Source organism: Chiloscyllium punctatum, chromosome 31 (genome assembly GCF_047496795.1).
Source record: "Chiloscyllium punctatum isolate Juve2018m chromosome 31, sChiPun1.3, whole genome shotgun sequence".
Classification (NCBI taxonomy): domain Eukaryota; kingdom Metazoa; phylum Chordata; class Chondrichthyes; order Orectolobiformes; family Hemiscylliidae; genus Chiloscyllium; species Chiloscyllium punctatum.
The window spans coordinates 61,629,518-61,648,354 of record NC_092769.1 but is presented as its reverse complement, the minus strand read 5'-3'; the positions used below and the strand labels follow the sequence as shown (position 1 = coordinate 61,648,354).

At 42.4% G+C, this 18,837-nt stretch overlaps 11 non-coding genes across 11 annotated transcripts; all 11 read left to right on the top strand.

The window, feature by feature from the left end:
* The first annotated feature begins 781 nt into the window (after nucleotides 1-781).
* Nucleotides 782-854, top strand: trnar-acg (transfer RNA arginine (anticodon ACG)). The gene has a single exon. It is a non-coding gene; the product is annotated as a tRNA-Arg (tRNA).
* Nucleotides 855-2,559: 1,705 nt separating this feature from the next.
* Nucleotides 2,560-2,632, top strand: trnar-acg (transfer RNA arginine (anticodon ACG)). The gene has a single exon. It is a non-coding gene; the product is annotated as a tRNA-Arg (tRNA).
* Nucleotides 2,633-4,337: 1,705 nt separating this feature from the next.
* Nucleotides 4,338-4,410, top strand: trnar-acg (transfer RNA arginine (anticodon ACG)). The gene has a single exon. It is a non-coding gene; the product is annotated as a tRNA-Arg (tRNA).
* Nucleotides 4,411-6,115: 1,705 nt separating this feature from the next.
* On the top strand, nucleotides 6,116-6,188 carry trnar-acg (transfer RNA arginine (anticodon ACG)). Its single transcript has one exon. It is a non-coding gene; the product is annotated as a tRNA-Arg (tRNA).
* Nucleotides 6,189-7,893: 1,705 nt separating this feature from the next.
* Nucleotides 7,894-7,966, top strand: trnar-acg (transfer RNA arginine (anticodon ACG)). Its single transcript has one exon. It is a non-coding gene; the product is annotated as a tRNA-Arg (tRNA).
* Nucleotides 7,967-9,671: 1,705 nt separating this feature from the next.
* trnar-acg (transfer RNA arginine (anticodon ACG)) lies at nucleotides 9,672-9,744 on the top strand. The gene has a single exon. It is a non-coding gene; the product is annotated as a tRNA-Arg (tRNA).
* Nucleotides 9,745-11,449: 1,705 nt separating this feature from the next.
* trnar-acg (transfer RNA arginine (anticodon ACG)) lies at nucleotides 11,450-11,522 on the top strand. Its single transcript has one exon. It is a non-coding gene; the product is annotated as a tRNA-Arg (tRNA).
* Nucleotides 11,523-13,227: 1,705 nt separating this feature from the next.
* trnar-acg (transfer RNA arginine (anticodon ACG)) lies at nucleotides 13,228-13,300 on the top strand. Its single transcript has one exon. It is a non-coding gene; the product is annotated as a tRNA-Arg (tRNA).
* A 1,705-nt stretch (nucleotides 13,301-15,005) lies between these two features.
* trnar-acg (transfer RNA arginine (anticodon ACG)) lies at nucleotides 15,006-15,078 on the top strand. Its single transcript has one exon. It is a non-coding gene; the product is annotated as a tRNA-Arg (tRNA).
* Nucleotides 15,079-16,783: 1,705 nt separating this feature from the next.
* On the top strand, nucleotides 16,784-16,856 carry trnar-acg (transfer RNA arginine (anticodon ACG)). Its single transcript has one exon. It is a non-coding gene; the product is annotated as a tRNA-Arg (tRNA).
* A 1,705-nt stretch (nucleotides 16,857-18,561) lies between these two features.
* trnar-acg (transfer RNA arginine (anticodon ACG)) lies at nucleotides 18,562-18,634 on the top strand. Its single transcript has one exon. It is a non-coding gene; the product is annotated as a tRNA-Arg (tRNA).
* The last annotated feature ends 203 nt before the right edge of the window (nucleotides 18,635-18,837 follow it).

Genomic DNA, 18,837 nt, shown 5'->3' with positions numbered 1-18,837 from the left:
CTGACTCTGACAGTGCCATGTAAATTTCTGTGGGTTTTGGGAATCAATTCAACTACTCAGCACAGTCTGAAAAGAAATCAAAAGCTTTGAAAAGTAAAGTTCACATCATTTCTAAACTTTCTAATTTTCTCTTCAAATCGGTTTTGTATCCTGGAATAAAATCAGAAATCAAACTGGTTCTGAGGAAACGTCCATAAGACAGAGGAGCAGAAATTATGCCACTCAGCCCATCGATTCTGCTCCGCCAATACGGCCGATAGGTTTTCCAATCCCATTTTCCCGCTTTCTCCCCCTAACCTTTGATTCCCTTGCTCCTCAATAACGTCTCTGTCTCTGTTTTAAATATAATCAATGGCCTGGCTTCCTCCAATGAGAGCCTTCAGGTGGCAATGAATTCCACAGATTCACCACATTCTGGCGAAAGAAGTTTCTCTTTATCTCCGGACCCGAACGTTAAAGTGTGATTTCATTCCACACATGCTGTCAGAGCAATTACCCAGCAATTTCTGACTTGGCTCCTGATTTCCAGCATCCGCAGTTGGCGTTTTTTTTGGTAACCTCGAAGTTTGTAAACTGACTTAGCGAAGACGTGATCTGAATGTGAGGTGTGCTCTTAGTTTTCGGTGAAATTCATCAGCTTTCAAAGTGAACGAGGTCAAGCAGTGAAACTGATGATCTTGCTGAATATTCAGCTTGTCGATTGACGATTGCCACTCATTTCATCATCAAGACCAAAGAATTGCAGAGGGGACTCGTCCTAACAAGTGACTTTTGAGCGTGCGGGCTAGTGGCGCAATGGATAACGCGTCTGACTACGGATCAGAAGATTGTAGGTTCGACTCCTACCTAGCTCGCGTGCGCTTGGAAATCACTTTAGCACACTCCTGTAAATTAACCTCAATGACAACGGAGGCGGATAACAAAAGGGCAATTTTCTCACATTAAACGAAAGAAAGTAATCAAGGAAAGCGGCAAAATAACAGATCAGCCAACAACACAGAATCAAATGAGTTAAGATGATGAGCAACGCAATTTTGATTCTGAAGGGTAAATGCCCTTTTCACTGAAAAGACATATTTCAGTCATTCCTGATGAAGGGCTTTTGCCCGAAACGTCGATTTCGCTGCTCGTTTGATGCTGCCTGAACTGCTGTGCTCTTCCAGCACCACTAATCCAGTATTTGGTTTTCAGCATCTGCAGTCATTGTTTTTACCATATTTCAATCTTTACCCAGTTCCCGCCGACATCAAACCACGATGCCATTGGACTGGATTGGACAATGTCAAAAATCACACAACACTAGGTTGTCGTCCAATAGGTTTATCTGAAAGTGCAAGAGTCCAGCGCCCCGCTCCTTCCTCAGGCAGCTAGTGTGAGAGAGTACATCGGACGCAGAATTTACAAGGAAAATATCAGAGTCATACCACTTCTGCGAACGTATTGAACAATCCTAGACAGCAAAATTGTTTTAAATTCTCGTCTGGGAAATGATCCTCAATATTTTACATTGGATTCTGGAGAATAATGTAATAATGGTCACTGCTTTATATTGGACTCTGGGGAACAATGTTCATTGTCGAGAGTGTGGTGCTGGAAAGGAACAGCATCCGAAGAGCAAGAGAATCGACGTTTCGGGCAAAAGCCGTTCATCAGGAATTACAGGGAATTCCTGTGTTGGGGCCTATTCCTGTGTTGTACTGTTCTCTTTCTTCTATTACCAATAAAGTAAACTTGAATGATCAAAATGATTTCAACCCAGATGTGGTTAATAGGTGAATCTGACTCTGACAGTGCCATGTAAATTTCTGTGGGTTTTGGGAATCAATTCAACTACTCAGCACAGTCTGAAAAGAAATCAAAAGCTTTGAAAAGTAAAGTTCACATCATTTCTAAACTTTCTAATTTTCTCTTCAAATCGGTTTTGTATCCTGGAATAAAATCAGAAATCAAACTGGTTCTGAGGAAACGTCCATAAGACAGAGGAGCAGAAATTATGCCACTCAGCCCATCGATTCTGCTCCGCCAATACGGCCGATAGGTTTTCCAATCCCATTTTCCCGCTTTCTCCCCCTAACCTTTGATTCCCTTGCTCCTCAATAACGTCTCTGTCTCTGTTTTAAATATAATCAATGGCCTGGCTTCCTCCAATGAGAGCCTTCAGGTGGCAATGAATTCCACAGATTCACCACATTCTGGCGAAAGAAGTTTCTCTTTATCTCCGGACCCGAACGTTAAAGTGTGATTTCATTCCACACATGCTGTCAGAGCAATTACCCAGCAATTTCTGACTTGGCTCCTGATTTCCAGCATCCGCAGTTGGCGTTTTTTTTGGTAACCTCGAAGTTTGTAAACTGACTTAGCGAAGACGTGATCTGAATGTGAGGTGTGCTCTTAGTTTTCGGTGAAATTCATCAGCTTTCAAAGTGAACGAGGTCAAGCAGTGAAACTGATGATCTTGCTGAATATTCAGCTTGTCGATTGACGATTGCCACTCATTTCATCATCAAGACCAAAGAATTGCAGAGGGGACTCGTCCTAACAAGTGACTTTTGAGCGTGCGGGCTAGTGGCGCAATGGATAACGCGTCTGACTACGGATCAGAAGATTGTAGGTTCGACTCCTACCTAGCTCGCGTGCGCTTGGAAATCACTTTAGCACACTCCTGTAAATTAACCTCAATGACAACGGAGGCGGATAACAAAAGGGCAATTTTCTCACATTAAACGAAAGAAAGTAATCAAGGAAAGCGGCAAAATAACAGATCAGCCAACAACACAGAATCAAATGAGTTAAGATGATGAGCAACGCAATTTTGATTCTGAAGGGTAAATGCCCTTTTCACTGAAAAGACATATTTCAGTCATTCCTGATGAAGGGCTTTTGCCCGAAACGTCGATTTCGCTGCTCGTTTGATGCTGCCTGAACTGCTGTGCTCTTCCAGCACCACTAATCCAGTATTTGGTTTTCAGCATCTGCAGTCATTGTTTTTACCATATTTCAATCTTTACCCAGTTCCCGCCGACATCAAACCACGATGCCATTGGACTGGATTGGACAATGTCAAAAATCACACAACACTAGGTTGTCGTCCAATAGGTTTATCTGAAAGTGCAAGAGTCCAGCGCCCCGCTCCTTCCTCAGGCAGCTAGTGTGAGAGAGTACATCGGACGCAGAATTTACAAGTAAAATATCAGAGTCATACCACTTCTGCGAACGTATTGAACAATCCTAGACAGCAAAATTGTTTTAAATTCTCGTCTGGGAAATGATCCTCAATATTTTACATTGGATTCTGGAGAATAATGTAATAATGGTCACTGCTTTATATTGGACTCTGGGGAACAATGTTCATTGTCGAGAGTGTGGTGCTGGAAAGGAACAGCATCCGAAGAGCAAGAGAATCGACGTTTCGGGCAAAAGCCGTTCATCAGGAATTACAGGGAATTCCGGTGTTGGGGCCTATTCCTGTGTTGTACTGTTCTCTTTCTTCTATTACCAATAAAGTAAACTTGAATGATCAAAATGATTTCAACCCAGATGTGGTTAATAGGTGAATCTGACTCTGACAGTGCCATGTAAATTTCTGTGGGTTTTGGGAATCAATTCAACTACTCAGCACAGTCTGAAAAGAAATCAAAAGCTTTGAAAAGTAAAGTTCACATCATTTCTAAACTTTCTAATTTTCTCTTCAAATCGGTTTTGTATCCTGGAATAAAATCAGAAATCAAACTGGTTCTGAGGAAACGTCCATAAGACAGAGGAGCAGAAATTATGCCACTCAGCCCATCGATTCTGCTCCGCCAATACGGCCGATAGGTTTTCCAATCCCATTTTCCCGCTTTCTCCCCCTAACCTTTGATTCCCTTGCTCCTCAATAACGTCTCTGTCTCTGTTTTAAATATAATCAATGGCCTGGCTTCCTCCAATGAGAGCCTTCAGGTGGCAATGAATTCCACAGATTCACCACATTCTGGCGAAAGAAGTTTCTCTTTATCTCCGGACCCGAACGTTAAAGTGTGATTTCATTCCACACATGCTGTCAGAGCAATTACCCAGCAATTTCTGACTTGGCTCCTGATTTCCAGCATCCGCAGTTGGCGTTTTTTTTGGTAACCTCGAAGTTTGTAAACTGACTTAGCGAAGACGTGATCTGAATGTGAGGTGTGCTCTTAGTTTTCGGTGAAATTCATCAGCTTTCAAAGTGAACGAGGTCAAGCAGTGAAACTGATGATCTTGCTGAATATTCAGCTTGTCGATTGACGATTGCCACTCATTTCATCATCAAGACCAAAGAATTGCAGAGGGGACTCGTCCTAACAAGTGACTTTTGAGCGTGCGGGCTAGTGGCGCAATGGATAACGCGTCTGACTACGGATCAGAAGATTGTAGGTTCGACTCCTACCTAGCTCGCGTGCGCTTGGAAATCACTTTAGCACACTCCTGTAAATTAACCTCAATGACAACGGAGGCGGATAACAAAAGGGCAATTTTCTCACATTAAACGAAAGAAAGTAATCAAGGAAAGCGGCAAAATAACAGATCAGCCAACAACACAGAATCAAATGAGTTAAGATGATGAGCAACGCAATTTTGATTCTGAAGGGTAAATGCCCTTTTCACTGAAAAGACATATTTCAGTCATTCCTGATGAAGGGCTTTTGCCCGAAACGTCGATTTCGCTGCTCGTTTGATGCTGCCTGAACTGCTGTGCTCTTCCAGCACCACTAATCCAGTATTTGGTTTTCAGCATCTGCAGTCATTGTTTTTACCATATTTCAATCTTTACCCAGTTCCCGCCGACATCAAACCACGATGCCATTGGACTGGATTGGACAATGTCAAAAATCACACAACACTAGGTTGTCGTCCAATAGGTTTATCTGAAAGTGCAAGAGTCCAGCGCCCCGCTCCTTCCTCAGGCAGCTAGTGTGAGAGAGTACATCGGACGCAGAATTTACAAGGAAAATATCAGAGTCATACCACTTCTGCGAACGTATTGAACAATCCTAGACAGCAAAATTGTTTTAAATTCTCGTCTGGGAAATGATCCTCAATATTTTACATTGGATTCTGGAGAATAATGTAATAATGGTCACTGCTTTATATTGGACTCTGGGGAACAATGTTCATTGTCGAGAGTGTGGTGCTGGAAAGGAACAGCATCCGAAGAGCAAGAGAATCGACGTTTCGGGCAAAAGCCGTTCATCAGGAATTACAGGGAATTCCGGTGTTGGGGCCTATTCCTGTGTTGTACTGTTCTCTTTCTTCTATTACCAATAAAGTAAACTTGAATGATCAAAATGATTTCAACCCAGATGTGGTTAATAGGTGAATCTGACTCTGACAGTGCCATGTAAATTTCTGTGGGTTTTGGGAATCAATTCAACTACTCAGCACAGTCTGAAAAGAAATCAAAAGCTTTGAAAAGTAAAGTTCACATCATTTCTAAACTTTCTAATTTTCTCTTCAAATCGGTTTTGTATCCTGGAATAAAATCAGAAATCAAACTGGTTCTGAGGAAACGTCCATAAGACAGAGGAGCAGAAATTATGCCACTCAGCCCATCGATTCTGCTCCGCCAATACGGCCGATAGGTTTTCCAATCCCATTTTCCCGCTTTCTCCCCCTAACCTTTGATTCCCTTGCTCCTCAATAACGTCTCTGTCTCTGTTTTAAATATAATCAATGGCCTGGCTTCCTCCAATGAGAGCCTTCAGGTGGCAATGAATTCCACAGATTCACCACATTCTGGCGAAAGAAGTTTCTCTTTATCTCCGGACCCGAACGTTAAAGTGTGATTTCATTCCACACATGCTGTCAGAGCAATTACCCAGCAATTTCTGACTTGGCTCCTGATTTCCAGCATCCGCAGTTGGCGTTTTTTTTGGTAACCTCGAAGTTTGTAAACTGACTTAGCGAAGACGTGATCTGAATGTGAGGTGTGCTCTTAGTTTTCGGTGAGATTCATCAGCTTTCAAAGTGAACGAGGTCAAGCAGTGAAACTGATGATCTTGCTGAATATTCAGCTTGTCGATTGACGATTGCCACTCATTTCATCATCAAGACCAAAGAATTGCAGAGGGGACTCGTCCTAACAAGTGACTTTTGAGCATGCGGGCTGGTGGCGCAATGGATAACGCGTCTGACTACGGATCAGAAGATTGTAGGTTCGACTCCTACCTAGCTCGCGTGCGCTTGGAAATCACTTTAGCACACTCCTGTAAATTAACCTCAATGACAACGGAGGCGGATAACAAAAGGGCAATTTTCTCACATTAAACGAAAGAAAGTAATCAAGGAAAGCGGCAAAATAACAGATCAGTCAACAACACAGAATCAAATGAGTTAAGATGATGAGCAACGCAATTTTGATTCTGAAGGGTAAATGCCCTTTTCACTGAAAAGACATATTTCAGTCATTCCTGATGAAGGGCTTTTGCCCGAAACGTCGATTTCGCTGCTCGTTTGATGCTGCCTGAACTGCTGTGCTCTTCCAGCACCACTAATCCAGTATTTGGTTTTCAGCATCTGCAGTCATTGTTTTTACCATATTTCAATCTTTACCCAGTTCCCGCCGACATCAAACCACGATGCCATTGGACTGGATTGGACAATGTCAAAAATCACACAACACTAGGTTGTCGTCCAATAGGTTTATCTGAAAGTGCAAGAGTCCAGCGCCCCGCTCCTTCCTCAGGCAGCTAGTGTGAGAGAGTACATCGGACGCAGAATTTACAAGTAAAATATCAGAGTCATACAACTTCTGCGAACGTATTGAACAATCCTAGACAGCAAAATTGTTTTAAATTCTCGTCTGGGAAATGATCCTCAATATTTTACATTGGATTCTGGAGAATAATGTAATAATGGTCACTGCTTTATGTTGGACTCTGGGGAACAATGTTCATTGTCGAGAGTGTGGTGCTGGAAAGGAACAGCATCCGAAGAGCAAGAGAATCGACGTTTCGGGCAAAAGCCGTTCATCAGGAATTACAGGGAATTCCTGTGTTGGGGCCTATTCCTGTGTTGTACTGTTCTCTTTCTTCTATTACCAATAAAGTAAACTTGAATGATCAAAATGATTTCAACCCAGATGTGGTTAATAGGTGAATCTGACTCTGACAGTGCCATGTAAATTTCTGTGGGTTTTGGGAATCAATTCAACTACTCAGCACAGTCTGAAAAGAAATCAAAAGCTTTGAAAAGTAAAGTTCACATCATTTCTAAACTTTCTAATTTTCTCTTCAAATCGGTTTTGTATCCTGGAATAAAATCAGAAATCAAACTGGTTCTGAGGAAACGTCCATAAGACAGAGGAGCAGAAATTATGCCACTCAGCCCATCGATTCTGCTCCGCCAATACGGCCGATAGGTTTTCCAATCCCATTTTCCCGCTTTCTCCCCCTAACCTTTGATTCCCTTGCTCCTCAATAACGTCTCTGTCTCTGTTTTAAATATAATCAATGGCCTGGCTTCCTCCAATGAGAGCCTTCAGGTGGCAATGAATTCCACAGATTCACCACATTCTGGCGAAAGAAGTTTCTCTTTATCTCCGGACCCGAACGTTAAAGTGTGATTTCATTCCACACATGCTGTCAGAGCAATTACCCAGCAATTTCTGACTTGGCTCCTGATTTCCAGCATCCGCAGTTGGCGTTTTTTTTGGTAACCTCGAAGTTTGTAAACTGACTTAGCGAAGACGTGATCTGAATGTGAGGTGTGCTCTTAGTTTTCGGTGAGATTCATCAGCTTTCAAAGTGAACGAGGTCAAGCAGTGAAACTGATGATCTTGCTGAATATTCAGCTTGTCGATTGACGATTGCCACTCATTTCATCATCAAGACCAAAGAATTGCAGAGGGGACTCGTCCTAACAAGTGACTTTTGAGCATGCGGGCTGGTGGCGCAATGGATAACGCGTCTGACTACGGATCAGAAGATTGTAGGTTCTACTCCTACCTAGCTCGCGTGCGCTTGGAAATCACTTTAGCACACTCCTGTAAATTAACCTCAATGACAACGGAGGCGGATAACAAAAGGGCAATTTTCTCACATTAAACGAAAGAAAGTAATCAAGGAAAGCGGCAAAATAACAGATCAGTCAACAACACAGAATCAAATGAGTTAAGATGATGAGCAACGCAATTTTGATTCTGAAGGGTAAATGCCCTTTTCACTGAAAAGACATATTTCAGTCATTCCTGATGAAGGGCTTTTGCCCGAAACGTCGATTTCGCTGCTCGTTTGATGCTGCCTGAACTGCTGTGCTCTTCCAGCACCACTAATCCAGTATTTGGTTTTCAGCATCTGCAGTCATTGTTTTTACCATATTTCAATCTTTACCCAGTTCCCGCCGACATCAAACCACGATGCCATTGGACTGGATTGGACAATGTCAAAAATCACACAACACTAGGTTGTCGTCCAATAGGTTTATCTGAAAGTGCAAGAGTCCAGCGCCCCGCTCCTTCCTCAGGCAGCTAGTGTGAGAGAGTACATCGGACGCAGAATTTACAAGTAAAATATCAGAGTCATACAACTTCTGCGAACGTATTGAACAATCCTAGACAGCAAAATTGTTTTAAATTCTCGTCTGGGAAATGATCCTCAATATTTTACATTGGATTCTGGAGAATAATGTAATAATGGTCACTGCTTTATGTTGGACTCTGGGGAACAATGTTCATTGTCGAGAGTGTGGTGCTGGAAAGGAACAGCATCCGAAGAGCAAGAGAATCGACGTTTCGGGCAAAAGCCGTTCATCAGGAATTACAGGGAATTCCTGTGTTGGGGCCTATTCCTGTGTTGTACTGTTCTCTTTCTTCTATTACCAATAAAGTAAACTTGAATGATCAAAATGATTTCAACCCAGATGTGGTTAATAGGTGAATCTGACTCTGACAGTGCCATGTAAATTTCTGTGGGTTTTGGGAATCAATTCAACTACTCAGCACAGTCTGAAAAGAAATCAAAAGCTTTGAAAAGTAAAGTTCACATCATTTCTAAACTTTCTAATTTTCTCTTCAAATCGGTTTTGTATCCTGGAATAAAATCAGAAATCAAACTGGTTCTGAGGAAACGTCCATAAGACAGAGGAGCAGAAATTATGCCACTCAGCCCATCGATTCTGCTCCGCCAATACGGCCGATAGGTTTTCCAATCCCATTTTCCCGCTTTCTCCCCCTAACCTTTGATTCCCTTGCTCCTCAATAACGTCTCTGTCTCTGTTTTAAATATAATCAATGGCCTGGCTTCCTCCAATGAGAGCCTTCAGGTGGCAATGAATTCCACAGATTCACCACATTCTGGCGAAAGAAGTTTCTCTTTATCTCCGGACCCGAACGTTAAAGTGTGATTTCATTCCACACATGCTGTCAGAGCAATTACCCAGCAATTTCTGACTTGGCTCCTGATTTCCAGCATCCGCAGTTGGCGTTTTTTTTGGTAACCTCGAAGTTTGTAAACTGACTTAGCGAAGACGTGATCTGAATGTGAGGTGTGCTCTTAGTTTTCGGTGAAATTCATCAGCTTTCAAAGTGAACGAGGTCAAGCAGTGAAACTGATGATCTTGCTGAATATTCAGCTTGTCGATTGACGATTGCCACTCATTTCATCATCAAGACCAAAGAATTGCAGAGGGGACTCGTCCTAACAAGTGACTTTTGAGCGTGCGGGCTAGTGGCGCAATGGATAACGCGTCTGACTACGGATCAGAAGATTGTAGGTTCGACTCCTGCCTAGCTCGCGTGCGCTTGGAAATCACTTTAGCACACTCCTGTAAATTAACCTCAATGACAACGGAGGCGGATAACAAAAGGGCAATTTTCTCACATTAAACGAAAGAAAGTAATCAAGGAAAGCGGCAAAATAACAGATCAGCCAACAACACAGAATCAAATGAGTTAAGATGATGAGCAACGCAATTTTGATTCTGAAGGGTAAATGCCCTTTTCACTGAAAAGACATATTTCAGTCATTCCTGATGAAGGGCTTTTGCCCGAAACGTCGATTTCGCTGCTCGTTTGATGCTGCCTGAACTGCTGTGCTCTTCCAGCACCACTAATCCAGTATTTGGTTTTCAGCATCTGCAGTCATTGTTTTTACCATATTTCAATCTTTACCCAGTTCCCGCCGACATCAAACCACGATGCCATTGGACTGGATTGGACAATGTCAAAAATCACACAACACTAGGTTGTCGTCCAATAGGTTTATCTGAAAGTGCAAGAGTCCAGCGCCCCGCTCCTTCCTCAGGCAGCTAGTGTGAGAGAGTACATCGGACGCAGAATTTACAAGTAAAATATCAGAGTCATACCACTTCTGCGAACGTATTGAACAATCCTAGACAGCAAAATTGTTTTAAATTCTCGTCTGGGAAATGATCCTCAATATTTTACATTGGATTCTGGAGAATAATGTAATAATGGTCACTGCTTTATATTGGACTCTGGGGAACAATGTTCATTGTCGAGAGTGTGGTGCTGGAAAGGAACAGCATCCGAAGAGCAAGAGAATCGACGTTTCGGGCAAAAGCCGTTCATCAGGAATTACAGGGAATTCCTGTGTTGGGGCCTATTCCTGTGTTGTACTGTTCTCTTTCTTCTATTACCAATAAAGTAAACTTGAATGATCAAAATGATTTCAACCCAGATGTGGTTAATAGGTGAATCTGACTCTGACAGTGCCATGTAAATTTCTGTGGGTTTTGGGAATCAATTCAACTACTCAGCACAGTCTGAAAAGAAATCAAAAGCTTTGAAAAGTAAAGTTCACATCATTTCTAAACTTTCTAATTTTCTCTTCAAATCGGTTTTGTATCCTGGAATAAAATCAGAAATCAAACTGGTTCTGAGGAAACGTCCATAAGACAGAGGAGCAGAAATTATGCCACTCAGCCCATCGATTCTGCTCCGCCAATACGGCCGATAGGTTTTCCAATCCCATTTTCCCGCTTTCTCCCCCTAACCTTTGATTCCCTTGCTCCTCAATAACGTCTCTGTCTCTGTTTTAAATATAATCAATGGCCTGGCTTCCTCCAATGAGAGCCTTCAGGTGGCAATGAATTCCACAGATTCACCACATTCTGGCGAAAGAAGTTTCTCTTTATCTCCGGACCCGAACGTTAAAGTGTGATTTCATTCCACACATGCTGTCAGAGCAATTACCCAGCAATTTCTGACTTGGCTCCTGATTTCCAGCATCCGCAGTTGGCGTTTTTTTTGGTAACCTCGAAGTTTGTAAACTGACTTAGCGAAGACGTGATCTGAATGTGAGGTGTGCTCTTAGTTTTCGGTGAAATTCATCAGCTTTCAAAGTGAACGAGGTCAAGCAGTGAAACTGATGATCTTGCTGAATATTCAGCTTGTCGATTGACGATTGCCACTCATTTCATCATCAAGACCAAAGAATTGCAGAGGGGACTCGTCCTAACAAGTGACTTTTGAGCGTGCGGGCTAGTGGCGCAATGGATAACGCGTCTGACTACGGATCAGAAGATTGTAGGTTCGACTCCTACCTAGCTCGCGTGCGCTTGGAAATCACTTTAGCACACTCCTGTAAATTAACCTCAATGACAACGGAGGCGGATAACAAAAGGGCAATTTTCTCACATTAAACGAAAGAAAGTAATCAAGGAAAGCGGCAAAATAACAGATCAGCCAACAACACAGAATCAAATGAGTTAAGATGATGAGCAACGCAATTTTGATTCTGAAGGGTAAATGCCCTTTTCACTGAAAAGACATATTTCAGTCATTCCTGATGAAGGGCTTTTGCCCGAAACGTCGATTTCGCTGCTCGTTTGATGCTGCCTGAACTGCTGTGCTCTTCCAGCACCACTAATCCAGTATTTGGTTTTCAGCATCTGCAGTCATTGTTTTTACCATATTTCAATCTTTACCCAGTTCCCGCCGACATCAAACCACGATGCCATTGGACTGGATTGGACAATGTCAAAAATCACACAACACTAGGTTGTCGTCCAATAGGTTTATCTGAAAGTGCAAGAGTCCAGCGCCCCGCTCCTTCCTCAGGCAGCTAGTGTGAGAGAGTACATCGGACGCAGAATTTACAAGTAAAATATCAGAGTCATACCACTTCTGCGAACGTATTGAACAATCCTAGACAGCAAAATTGTTTTAAATTCTCGTCTGGGAAATGATCCTCAATATTTTACATTGGATTCTGGAGAATAATGTAATAATGGTCACTGCTTTATATTGGACTCTGGGGAACAATGTTCATTGTCGAGAGTGTGGTGCTGGAAAGGAACAGCATCCGAAGAGCAAGAGAATCGACGTTTCGGGCAAAAGCCGTTCATCAGGAATTACAGGGAATTCCTGTGTTGGGGCCTATTCCTGTGTTGTACTGTTCTCTTTCTTCTATTACCAATAAAGTAAACTTGAATGATCAAAATGATTTCAACCCAGATGTGGTTAATAGGTGAATCTGACTCTGACAGTGCCATGTAAATTTCTGTGGGTTTTGGGAATCAATTCAACTACTCAGCACAGTCTGAAAAGAAATCAAAAGCTTTGAAAAGTAAAGTTCACATCATTTCTAAACTTTCTAATTTTCTCTTCAAATCGGTTTTGTATCCTGGAATAAAATCAGAAATCAAACTGGTTCTGAGGAAACGTCCATAAGACAGAGGAGCAGAAATTATGCCACTCAGCCCATCGATTCTGCTCCGCCAATACGGCCGATAGGTTTTCCAATCCCATTTTCCCGCTTTCTCCCCCTAACCTTTGATTCCCTTGCTCCTCAATAACGTCTCTGTCTCTGTTTTAAATATAATCAATGGCCTGGCTTCCTCCAATGAGAGCCTTCAGGTGGCAATGAATTCCACAGATTCACCACATTCTGGCGAAAGAAGTTTCTCTTTATCTCCGGACCCGAACGTTAAAGTGTGATTTCATTCCACACATGCTGTCAGAGCAATTACCCAGCAATTTCTGACTTGGCTCCTGATTTCCAGCATCCGCAGTTGGCGTTTTTTTTGGTAACCTCGAAGTTTGTAAACTGACTTAGCGAAGACGTGATCTGAATGTGAGGTGTGCTCTTAGTTTTCGGTGAGATTCATCAGCTTTCAAAGTGAACGAGGTCAAGCAGTGAAACTGATGATCTTGCTGAATATTCAGCTTGTCGATTGACGATTGCCACTCATTTCATCATCAAGACCAAAGAATTGCAGAGGGGACTCGTCCTAACAAGTGACTTTTGAGCGTGCGGGCTGGTGGCGCAATGGATAACGCGTCTGACTACGGATCAGAAGATTGTAGGTTCGACTCCTACCTAGCTCGCGTGCGCTTGGAAATCACTTTAGCACACTCCTGTAAATTAACCTCAATGACAACGGAGGCGGATAACAAAAGGGCAATTTTCTCACATTAAACGAAAGAAAGTAATCAAGGAAAGCGGCAAAATAACAGATCAGTCAACAACACAGAATCAAATGAGTTAAGATGATGAGCAACGCAATTTTGATTCTGAAGGGTAAATGCCCTTTTCACTGAAAAGACATATTTCAGTCATTCCTGATGAAGGGCTTTTGCCCGAAACGTCGATTTCGCTGCTCGTTTGATGCTGCCTGAACTGCTGTGCTCTTCCAGCACCACTAATCCAGTATTTGGTTTTCAGCATCTGCAGTCATTGTTTTTACCATATTTCAATCTTTACCCAGTTCCCGCCGACATCAAACCACGATGCCATTGGACTGGATTGGACAATGTCAAAAATCACACAACACTAGGTTGTCGTCCAATAGGTTTATCTGAAAGTGCAAGAGTCCAGCGCCCCGCTCCTTCCTCAGGCAGCTAGTGTGAGAGAGTACATCGGACGCAGAATTTACAAGTAAAATATCAGAGTCATACAACTTCTGCGAACGTATTGAACAATCCTAGACAGCAAAATTGTTTTAAATTCTCGTCTGGGAAATGATCCTCAATATTTTACATTGGATTCTGGAGAATAATGTAATAATGGTCACTGCTTTATATTGGACTCTGGGGAACAATGTTCATTGTCGAGAGTGTGGTGCTGGAAAGGAACAGCATCCGAAGAGCAAGAGAATCGACGTTTCGGGCAAAAGCCGTTCATCAGGAATTACAGGGAATTCCTGTGTTGGGGCCTATTCCTGTGTTGTACTGTTCTCTTTCTTCTATTACCAATAAAGTAAACTTGAATGATCAAAATGATTTCAACCCAGATGTGGTTAATAGGTGAATCTGACTCTGACAGTGCCATGTAAATTTCTGTGGGTTTTGGGAATCAATTCAACTACTCAGCACAGTCTGAAAAGAAATCAAAAGCTTTGAAAAGTAAAGTTCACATCATTTCTAAACTTTCTAATTTTCTCTTCAAATCGGTTTTGTATCCTGGAATAAAATCAGAAATCAAACTGGTTCTGAGGAAACGTCCATAAGACAGAGGAGCAGAAATTATGCCACTCAGCCCATCGATTCTGCTCCGCCAATACGGCCGATAGGTTTTCCAATCCCATTTTCCCGCTTTCTCCCCCTAACCTTTGATTCCCTTGCTCCTCAATAACGTCTCTGTCTCTGTTTTAAATATAATCAATGGCCTGGCTTCCTCCAATGAGAGCCTTCAGGTGGCAATGAATTCCACAGATTCACCACATTCTGGCGAAAGAAGTTTCTCTTTATCTCCGGACCCGAACGTTAAAGTGTGATTTCATTCCACACATGCTGTCAGACCAATTACCCAGCAATTTCTGACTTGGCTCCTGATTTCCAGCATCCGCAGTTGGCGTTTTTTTTGGTAACCTCGAAGTTTGTAAACTGACTTAGCGAAGACGTGATCTGAATGTGAGGTGTGCTCTTAGTTTTCGGTGAAATTCATCAGCTTTCAAAGTGAACGAGGTCAAGCAGTGAAACTGATGATCTTGCTGAATATTCAGCTTGTCGATTGACGATTGCCACTCATTTCATCATCAAGACCAAAGAATTGCAGAGGGGACTCGTCCTAACAAGTGACTTTTGAGCGTGCGGGCTAGTGGCGCAATGGATAACGCGTCTGACTACGGATCAGAAGATTGTAGGTTCGACTCCTACCTAGCTCGCGTGCGCTTGGAAATCACTTTAGCACACTCCTGTAAATTAACCTCAATGACAACGGAGGCGGATAACAAAAGGGCAATTTTCTCACATTAAACGAAAGAAAGTAATCAAGGAAAGCGGCAAAATAACAGATCAGCCAACAACACAGAATCAAATGAGTTAAGATGATGAGCAACGCAATTTTGATTCTGAAGGGTAAATGCCCTTTTCACTGAAAAGACATATTTCAGTCATTCCTGATGAAGGGCTTTTGCCCGAAACGTCGATTTCGCTGCTCGTTTGATGCTGCCTGAACTGCTGTGCTCTTCCAGCACCACTAATCCAGTATTTGGTTTTCAGCATCTGCAGTCATTGTTTTTACCATATTTCAATCTTTACCCAGTTCCCGCCGACATCAAACCACGATGCCATTGGACTGGATTGGACAATGTCAAAAATCACACAACACTAGGTTGTCGTCCAATAGGTTTATCTGAAAGTGCAAGAGTCCAGCGCCCCGCTCCTTCCTCAGGCAGCTAGTGTGAGAGAGTACATCGGACGCAGAATTTACAAGTAAAATATCAGAGTCATACAACTTCTGCGAACGTATTGAACAATCCTAGACAGCAAAATTGTTTTAAATTCTCGTCTGGGAAATGATCCTCAATATTTTACATTGGATTCTGGAGAATAATGTAATAATGGTCACTGCTTTATATTGGACTCTGGGGAACAATGTTCATTGTCGAGAGTGTGGTGCTGGAAAGGAACAGCATCCGAAGAGCAAGAGAATCGACGTTTCGGGCAAAAGCCGTTCATCAGGAATTACAGGGAATTCCTGTGTTGGGGCCTATTCCTGTGTTGTACTGTTCTCTTTCTTCTATTACCAATAAAGTAAACTTGAATGATCAAAATGATTTCAACCCAGATGTGGTTAATAGGTGAATCTGACTCTGACAGTGCCATGTAAATTTCTGTGGGTTTTGGGAATCAATTCAACTACTCAGCACAGTCTGAAAAGAAATCAAAAGCTTTGAAAAGTAAAGTTCACATCATTTCTAAACTTTCTAATTTTCTCTTCAAATCGGTTTTGTATCCTGGAATAAAATCAGAAATCAAACTGGTTCTGAGGAAACGTCCATAAGACAGAGGAGCAGAAATTATGCCACTCAGCCCATCGATTCTGCTCCGCCAATACGGCCGATAGGTTTTCCAATCCCATTTTCCCGCTTTCTCCCCCTAACCTTTGATTCCCTTGCTCCTCAATAACGTCTCTGTCTCTGTTTTAAATATAATCAATGGCCTGGCTTCCTCCAATGAGAGCCTTCAGGTGGCAATGAATTCCACAGATTCACCACATTCTGGCGAAAGAAGTTTCTCTTTATCTCCGGACCCGAACGTTAAAGTGTGATTTCATTCCACACATGCTGTCAGAGCAATTACCCAGCAATTTCTGACTTGGCTCCTGATTTCCAGCATCCGCAGTTGGCGTTTTTTTTGGTAACCTCGAAGTTTGTAAACTGACTTAGCGAAGACGTGATCTGAATGTGAGGTGTGCTCTTAGTTTTCGGTGAAATTCATCAGCTTTCAAAGTGAACGAGGTCAAGCAGTGAAACTGATGATCTTGCTGAATATTCAGCTTGTCGATTGACGATTGCCACTCATTTCATCATCAAGACCAAAGAATTGCAGAGGGGACTCGTCCTAACAAGTGACTTTTGAGCGTGCGGGCTAGTGGCGCAATGGATAACGCGTCTGACTACGGATCAGAAGATTGTAGGTTCGACTCCTACCTAGCTCGCGTGCGCTTGGAAATCACTTTAGCACACTCCTGTAAATTAACCTCAATGACAACGGAGGCGGATAACAAAAGGGCAATTTTCTCACATTAAACGAAAGAAAGTAATCAAGGAAAGCGGCAAAATAACAGATCAGCCAACAACACAGAATCAAATGAGTTAAGATGATGAGCAACGCAATTTTGATTCTGAAGGGTAAATGCCCTTTTCACTGAAAAGACATATTTCAGTCATTCCTGATGAAGGGCTTTTGCCCGAAACGTCGATTTCGCTGCTCGTTTGATGCTGCCTGAACTGCTGTGCTCTTCCAGCACCACTAATCCAGTATTTGGTTTTCAGCATCTGCAGTCATTGTTTTTACCATATTTCAATCTTTACCCAGTTCCCGCCGACATCAAACCACGATGCCATTGGACTGGATTGGACAATGTCAAAAATCACACAACACTAGGTTGTCGTCCAATAGGTTTATCTGAAAGTGCAAGAGTCCAGCGCCCCGCTCCTTCCTCAGGCAGCTAGTGTGAGAGAGTACATCGGACGCAGAATTTACAAGGAAAATATCAGAGTCATACCACTTCTGCGAACGTATTGAACAATCCTAGACAGCAAAATTGTTTTAAATTCTCGTCTGGGAAATGATCCTCAATATTTTACATTGGATTCTGGAGAATAATGTAATAATGGTCACTGCTTTATATTGGACTCTGGGGAACAATGTTCATTGTCGAGAGTGTGGTGCTGGAAAGGAACAGCATCCGAAGAGCAAGAGAATCGACGTTTCGGGCAAAAGCCGTTCATCAGGAATTACAGGGAATTCCTGTGTTGGGGCCTATTCCTGTGTTGTACTGTTCTCTTTCTTCTATTACCAATAAAGTAAACTTGAATGATCAAAATGATTTCAACCCAGATGTGGTTAATAGGTGAATCTGACTCTGACAGTGCCATGTAAATTTCTGTGGGTTTTGGGAATCAATTCAACTACTCAGCACAGTCTGAAAAGAAATCAAAAGCTTTGAAAAGTAAAGTTCACATCATTTCTAAACTTTCTAATTTTCTCTTCAAATCGGTTTTGTATCCTGGAATAAAATCAGAAATCAAACTGGTTCTGAGGAAACGTCCATAAGACAGAGGAGCAGAAATTATGCCACTCAGCCCATCGATTCTGCTCCGCCAATACGGCCGATAGGTTTTCCAATCCCATTTTCCCGCTTTCTCCCCCTAACCTTTGATTCCCTTGCTCCTCAATAACGTCTCTGTCTCTGTTTTAAATATAATCAATGGCCTGGCTTCCTCCAATGAGAGCCTTCAGGTGGCAATGAATTCCACAGATTCACCACATTCTGGCGAAAGAAGTTTCTCTTTATCTCCGGACCCGAACGTTAAAGTGTGATTTCATTCCACACATGCTGTCAGAGCAATTACCCAGCAATTTCTGACTTGGCTCCTGATTTCCAGCATCCGCAGTTGGCGTTTTTTTTGGTAACCTCGAAGTTTGTAAACTGACTTAGCGAAGACGTGATCTGAATGTGAGGTGTGCTCTTAGTTTTCGGTGAGATTCATCAGCTTTCAAAGTGAACGAGGTCAAGCAGTGAAACTGATGATCTTGCTGAATATTCAGCTTGTCGATTGACGATTGCCACTCATTTCATCATCAAGACCAAAGAATTGCAGAGGGGACTCGTCCTAACAAGTGACTTTTGAGCGTGCGGGCTAGTGGCGCAATGGATAACGCGTCTGACTACGGATCAGAAGATTGTAGGTTCGACTCCTACCTAGCTCGCGTGCGCTTGGAAATCACTTTAGCACACTCCTGTAAATTAACCTCAATGACAACGGAGGCGGATAACAAAAGGGCAATTTTCTCACATTAAACGAAAGAAAGTAATCAAGGAAAGCGGCAAAATAACAGATCAGCCAACAACACAGAATCAAATGAGTTAAGATGATGAGCAACGCAATTTTGATTCTGAAGGGTAAATGCCC